The sequence below is a fragment of the Electrophorus electricus genome, chromosome 1 (assembly GCF_041902795.1).
Source record: "Electrophorus electricus isolate QZ-2024a chromosome 1, ASM4190279v1, whole genome shotgun sequence".
NCBI lineage: Eukaryota > Metazoa > Chordata > Actinopteri > Gymnotiformes > Gymnotidae > Electrophorus > Electrophorus electricus.
The window spans coordinates 13512784-13519255 of NC_137497.1; positions in this window are offsets into that span (position 1 = coordinate 13512784).

The window sequence follows — 6472 nt, forward strand, 5'->3', positions numbered from 1 at the left end:
TGAGCAGATAAATTGATTAAAATCTAAAGGAAAAAACCTTGAACCGTGCAAGGTTTAGCAGGTTAAGCAAGTTGATATTTATGTAGAGATGGTACTTGTGGCATAATTATGATGTAATAAAGGGGCTGTGAAGTCACACAAGTTATCAGATTAATCACGCCTTTCACCATTCCCATAGTACTCATTTGCTTCGTTGCTGCTTATTGTAATTGGCTGAGGTCTGTTCCCCAAAAACTAAAAGGCTTATCGATCTTTAGAATTCACATCAAAAGACAAGAGGCGCCAGTAGATATGGAAAAGAGGAAAAGGGGCTGCACAAAGCTGCCACCAATAAGACCAAACCACAGTGCTCAGAAAGCAAACAACGTTCAGGTACGTGTATACACATTTTATTTAAATGCTGAAATGAAGGCGCATGTGTTTTTGAATCTTTAAATTATATGGGATACCTTAAAAATATTTGTACTGCTGCCTCAAGAAAGAAACAAATAGAAATACATTTTTAGTACATTTTAATAAAAAGTTGTTTGGCTATGACGGAAGGTTGTGTATGGTTATGTGTGCTTGTGTGTCAGTATGTAGATTCTTGTGTGAAAAATACCTTGTATACTTTGTTTAGGCTCTTGATGTGGGTGTGCACAGTCCAGAAACTACAGACAGCACACATTTTGCTCCACTTGTTCTACCTCCAATCAATGGTAGCCATCCACTACCATTTCAGAGAAAAAAAGGTAAAGAACTATAAAGTCTATACATTCTAGAGAAAATTACATGGCAATTAATTCCTGTTGGTTTTTAACACATGGTTTCATACGAAGAGTCGTAATATATTTTTAAACTGAGCCTTCTCATCTGAACATAGCTCAATTTCAAGATGGCAAAATCAGCTGTTGCCATCTGTTAATTAATAGAACTGGATGATTCTTTAGTATAACTCTGCCCCGTAAATTTAGGTTCATATGAGCAGCTGCAGAAGACTGGTCTGGATGGATGTCATGACAATGAAGCTTCCAAAGAGCAGCTGGAGATGGAGAGATATAATCTTGAAGCTGAGTATAAGGAACACCAAGCGCTTCTGCAGAGCCTCCTGTCAGAAAGGGATGAACTCTGCCAGTTGAACAGCGAGCAGCAGATGATAATAGCTGACTGGTTGGAAAGGGAAAACGTGCCAATGCCTGTGTGTACAAGGCGGAGTCGCCATGGCTACCAGGACCAGCTAAAAATTCTAGAGGACCTAAAGTTGCAGTGGCAGTGCAAATCACAGCTCTACCAGCAGCAAGTTGAAGAACTCCGGCCCCAGTGCCAGGAGAAGAAGAAGCAGTGGGACTGTGAATATCAAGCCTTCATCATGATGATGCAAGAAGTACTCCTTGCGGCTCTCGCTCGGCGGCTGGGAAAGCGGGCAGCTCTTGTTGAGGTGAAACGGCTCCTTGCAGCTGAGCAGAAGACGGAGAATAAGCTCACTGCTGCAAAAATACGGAACCTTGCGCTGCAGATGAGGGTACAAAGCCGGGAAGAAGCTATTGGAGAACTGGAGGAGAGGACAAAGGCTGAAAAACTGAAATTTGAAAATGAGAATTATAAGACTATGATCTTGGAGTATGAAGAGCAGGTTATTCGAATAAAGAAAGGAATTACCAGCACTAGAGAGGTATGACGTCCTATTAAACTCAGTAGATTAAGACTAATGTGGGTGCAACTTCTGTTGATTTTTTAGATAGCCATGGAACTGTCAAGTAGACTTGAAAATATAACAAGACCCATCCCATAAATCCCACCACAAAACTTGGAAATTTCGAGCCCACATTTGAAACTGAAAATGCAGTAAATTTATTGCCACGGAGTAGGATGGGAAGATGTATTGTACAGTAGAGTCCTGAAGGCATAGAAAATAATCTCAGTATTGTGTACCTCCACTCTCAGTTCCAGTCACATCTCAAAGAAACGATCAACTTTGTGGAGCTGGAGATCCAGGCCAAACTAGCCAATCTGGCCAAGATAAAGGCAATGATCGGCAACAAGCGGAAAGCTCTGGCAGGGGTAATGATAACTAAAGACCAGCTGCGTGCAGACAATCTGCGCCTGTGCCAGCGCTGCAGCCTGCTGAGAAACAAGAAGCTGCTCCAGGATTTTGAGAAGGTGAAGGATGCATGCGAGGACCTGCAGAGCCAACTAGACATTCTCAAGAGGCAGCATGAAAAGCTTTCTGTCAAGTGTAGCGCAGTAAAGAGCAAGCTGAAGCAGAGCAGGCCACTGCAGCATTGTGTATAACACAGTTGAACACACACGTGTACACGTATATACACATACATGCTGTATGCTCTTTGTACAGAACTAAAATAAAAACAGTACACTGTTATATTTGAAAATAGTGCTGTGCCTTTTATATTTGAAAGTTGACAAAATATCTGATATATGTGTGTTTGTGTGTGTCTGTCTGTTTGTGTATATGTTACTTTCCAGGGAATAAAATTGTCTGTACATGTTTAAAAAATGTCAATATAAGAAGTCAGTATAACTTTGGGAAGGAAGACTATGTTCCAAACACAAGTCACTCGTTGTCTTCCAATGAATCAAATAAACACATCAGTATAATGGATTGTAATTGACATGGTTTGCCAGAATTGTACGTTTAGTATTCATGTTTGAAGAATTACATAACTTTTGCTCTCTTAGCCTTCATCTTTATTCAAGGCTTTATGACTTATCTTGGGATATGCATCAAACCTTACCAATGTACTGCTAGTCAGATTCTCTACACCTAGTTCCACAGTTAAATTGTGCCATATTCTGACATCGTTGTGCGATTCAACTTTCATTATTAGGTTTTACATGTGTGATGTTTACAGCGTGTACTGTTTCTGATACACGTTGGCTTGATTTTCGTGTGGTTGAATGAGCAGATAAATTGATTAAAATCTAAAGGAAAAAACCTTGAACCGTGCAAGGTTTAGCAGGTTAAGCAAGTTGATATTTATGTAGAGATGGTACTTGTGGCATAATTATGATGTAATAAAGGGGCTGTGAAGTCACACAAGTTATCAGATTAATCACGCCTTTCACCATTCCCATAGTACTCATTTGCTTCGTTGCTGCTTATTGTAATTGGCTGAGGTCTGTTCCCCAAAAACTAAAAGGCTTATCGATCTTTAGAATTCACATCAAAAGACAAGAGGCGCCAGTAGATATGGAAAAGAGGAAAAGGGGCTGCACAAAGCTGCCACCAATAAGACCAAACCACAGTGCTCAGAAAGCAAACAACGTTCAGGTACGTGTATACACATTTTATTTAAATGCTGAAATGAAGGCGCATGTGTTTTTGAATCTTTAAATTATATGGGATACCTTAAAAATATTTGTACTGCTGCCTCAAGAAAGAAACAAATAGAAATACATTTTTAGTACATTTTAATAAAAAGTTGTTTGGCTATGACGGAAGGTTGTGTATGGTTATGTGTGCTTGTGTGTCAGTATGTAGATTCTTGTGTGAAAAATACCTTGTATACTTTGTTTAGGCTCTTGATGTGGGTGTGCACAGTCCAGAAACTACAGACAGCACACATTTTGCTCCACTTGTTCTACCTCCAATCAATGGTAGCCATCCACTACCATTTCAGAGAAAAAAAGGTAAAGAACTATAAAGTCTATACATTCTAGAGAAAATTACATGGCAATTAATTCCTGTTGGTTTTTAACACATGGTTTCATACGAAGAGTCGTAATATATTTTTAAACTGAGCCTTCTCATCTGAACATAGCTCAATTTCAAGATGGCAAAATCAGCTGTTGCCATCTGTTAATTAATAGAACTGGATGATTCTTTAGTATAACTCTGCCCCGTAAATTTAGGTTCATATGAGCAGCTGCAGAAGACTGGTCTGGATGGATGTCATGACAATGAAGCTTCCAAAGAGCAGCTGGAGATGGAGAGATATAATCTTGAAGCTGAGTATAAGGAACACCAAGCGCTTCTGCAGAGCCTCCTGTCAGAAAGGGATGAACTCTGCCAGTTGAACAGCGAGCAGCAGATGATAATAGCTGACTGGTTGGAAAGGGAAAACGTGCCAATGCCTGTGTGTACAAGGCGGAGTCGCCATGGCTACCAGGACCAGCTAAAAATTCTAGAGGACCTAAAGTTGCAGTGGCAGTGCAAATCACAGCTCTACCAGCAGCAAGTTGAAGAACTCCGGCCCCAGTGCCAGGAGAAGAAGAAGCAGTGGGACTGTGAATATCAAGCCTTCATCATGATGATGCAAGAAGTACTCCTTGCGGCTCTCGCTCGGCGGCTGGGAAAGCGGGCAGCTCTTGTTGAGGTGAAACGGCTCCTTGCAGCTGAGCAGAAGACGGAGAATAAGCTCACTGCTGCAAAAATACGGAACCTTGCGCTGCAGATGAGGGTACAAAGCCGGGAAGAAGCTATTGGAGAACTGGAGGAGAGGACAAAGGCTGAAAAACTGAAATTTGAAAATGAGAATTATAAGACTATGATCTTGGAGTATGAAGAGCAGGTTATTCGAATAAAGAAAGGAATTACCAGCACTAGAGAGGTATGACGTCCTATTAAACTCAGTAGCTTAAGACTAATGTGGGTGCAACTTCTGTTGATTTTTTAGATAGCCATGGAACTGTCAAGTAGACTTGAAAACATAACAAGACCCATCCCATAAATCCCACCACAAAACTTGGAAATTTCGAGCCCACATTTAAAACTGAAAATGCAGTAAATTTATTGCCACGGAGTAGGATGGGAAGATGTATTGTACAGTAGAGTCCTGAAGGCATAGAAAATAATCTCAGTATTGTGTACCTCCACTCTCAGTTCCAGTCACATCTCAAAGAAACGATCAACTTTGTGGAGCTGGAGATCCAGGCCAAACTAGCCAATCTGGCCAAGATAAAGGCAATGATCGGCAACAAGCGGAAAGCTCTGGCAGGGGTAATGAGAACTAAAGACCAGCTGCGTGCAGACAATCTGCGCCTGTGCCAGCACTGCAGCCTGCTGAGAAACAAGAAGCTGCTCCAGGATTTTGAGAAGGTGAAGGATGCATGCGAGGACCTGCAGAGCCAACTAGACATTCTCAAGAGGCAGCATGAAAAGCTTTCTGTCAAGTGTAGCGCAGTAAAGAGCAAGCTGAAGCAGAGCAGGCCACTGCAGCATTGTGTATAACACAGTTGAACACACACGTGTACACGTATATACACATACATGCTGTATGCTCTTTGTGCAGAACTAAAATAAAAACAGTACACTGTTATATTTGAAAATAGTGCTGTGCCTTTTATATTTGAAAGTTGACAAAATATCTGATATATGTGTGTTTGTGTGTGTCTGTCTGTTTGTGTATATGTTACTTTCCAGGGAATACAATTGTCTGTACATGTTTAAAAAATGTCAATATAAGAAGTCAGTATAACTTTGGGAAGGAAGACTATGTTCCAAACACAAGTCACTCGTTGTCTTCCAATGAATCAAATAAACACATCAGTATAATGGATTGTAATTGACATGGTTTGCCAGAATTGTACGTTTAGTATTCATGTTTGAAGAATTACATAACTTTTGCTCTCTTAGCCTTCATCTTTATTCAAGGCTTTATGACTTATCTTGGGATATGCATCAAACCTTACCAATGTACTGCTAGTCAGATTCTCTCCACCTAGTTCCACAGTTAAATTGTGCCATATTCTGACATCGTTGTGCGATTCAACTTTCATTATTAGGTTTTACATGTGTGATGTTTACAGCGTGTACTGTTTCTGATACACGTTGGCTTGATTTTCGTGTGGTTGAATGAGCAGATAAATTGATTAAAATCTAAAGGAAAAAACCTTGAACCGTGCAAGGTTTAGCAGGTTAAGCAAGTTGATATTTATGTAGAGATGGTACTTGTGGCATAATTATGATGTAATAAAGGGGCTGTGAAGTCACACAAGTTATCAGATTAATCACGCCTTTCACCATTCCCATAGTACTCATTTGCTTCGTTGCTGCTTATTGTAATTGGCTGAGGTCTGTTCCCCAAAAACTAAAAGGCTTATCGATCTTTAGAATTCACATCAAAAGACAAGAGGCGCCAGTAGATATGGAAAAGAGGAAAAGGGGCTGCACAAAGCTGCCACCAATAAGACCAAACCACAGTGCTCAGAAAGCAAACAACGTTCAGGTACGTGTATACACATTTTATTTAAATGCTGAAATGAAGGCGCATGTGTTTTTGAATCTTTAAATTATATGGGATACCTTAAAAATATTTGTACTGCTGCCTCAAGAAAGAAACAAATAGAAATACATTTTTAGTACATTTTAATAAAAAGTTGTTTGGCTATGACGGAAGGTTGTGTATGGTTATGTGTGCTTGTGTGTCAGTATGTAGATTCTTGTGTGAAAAATACCTTGTATACTTTGTTTAGGCTCTTGATGTGGGTGTGCACAGTCCAGAAACTACAGACAGCACACATTTTGCTCCACTTG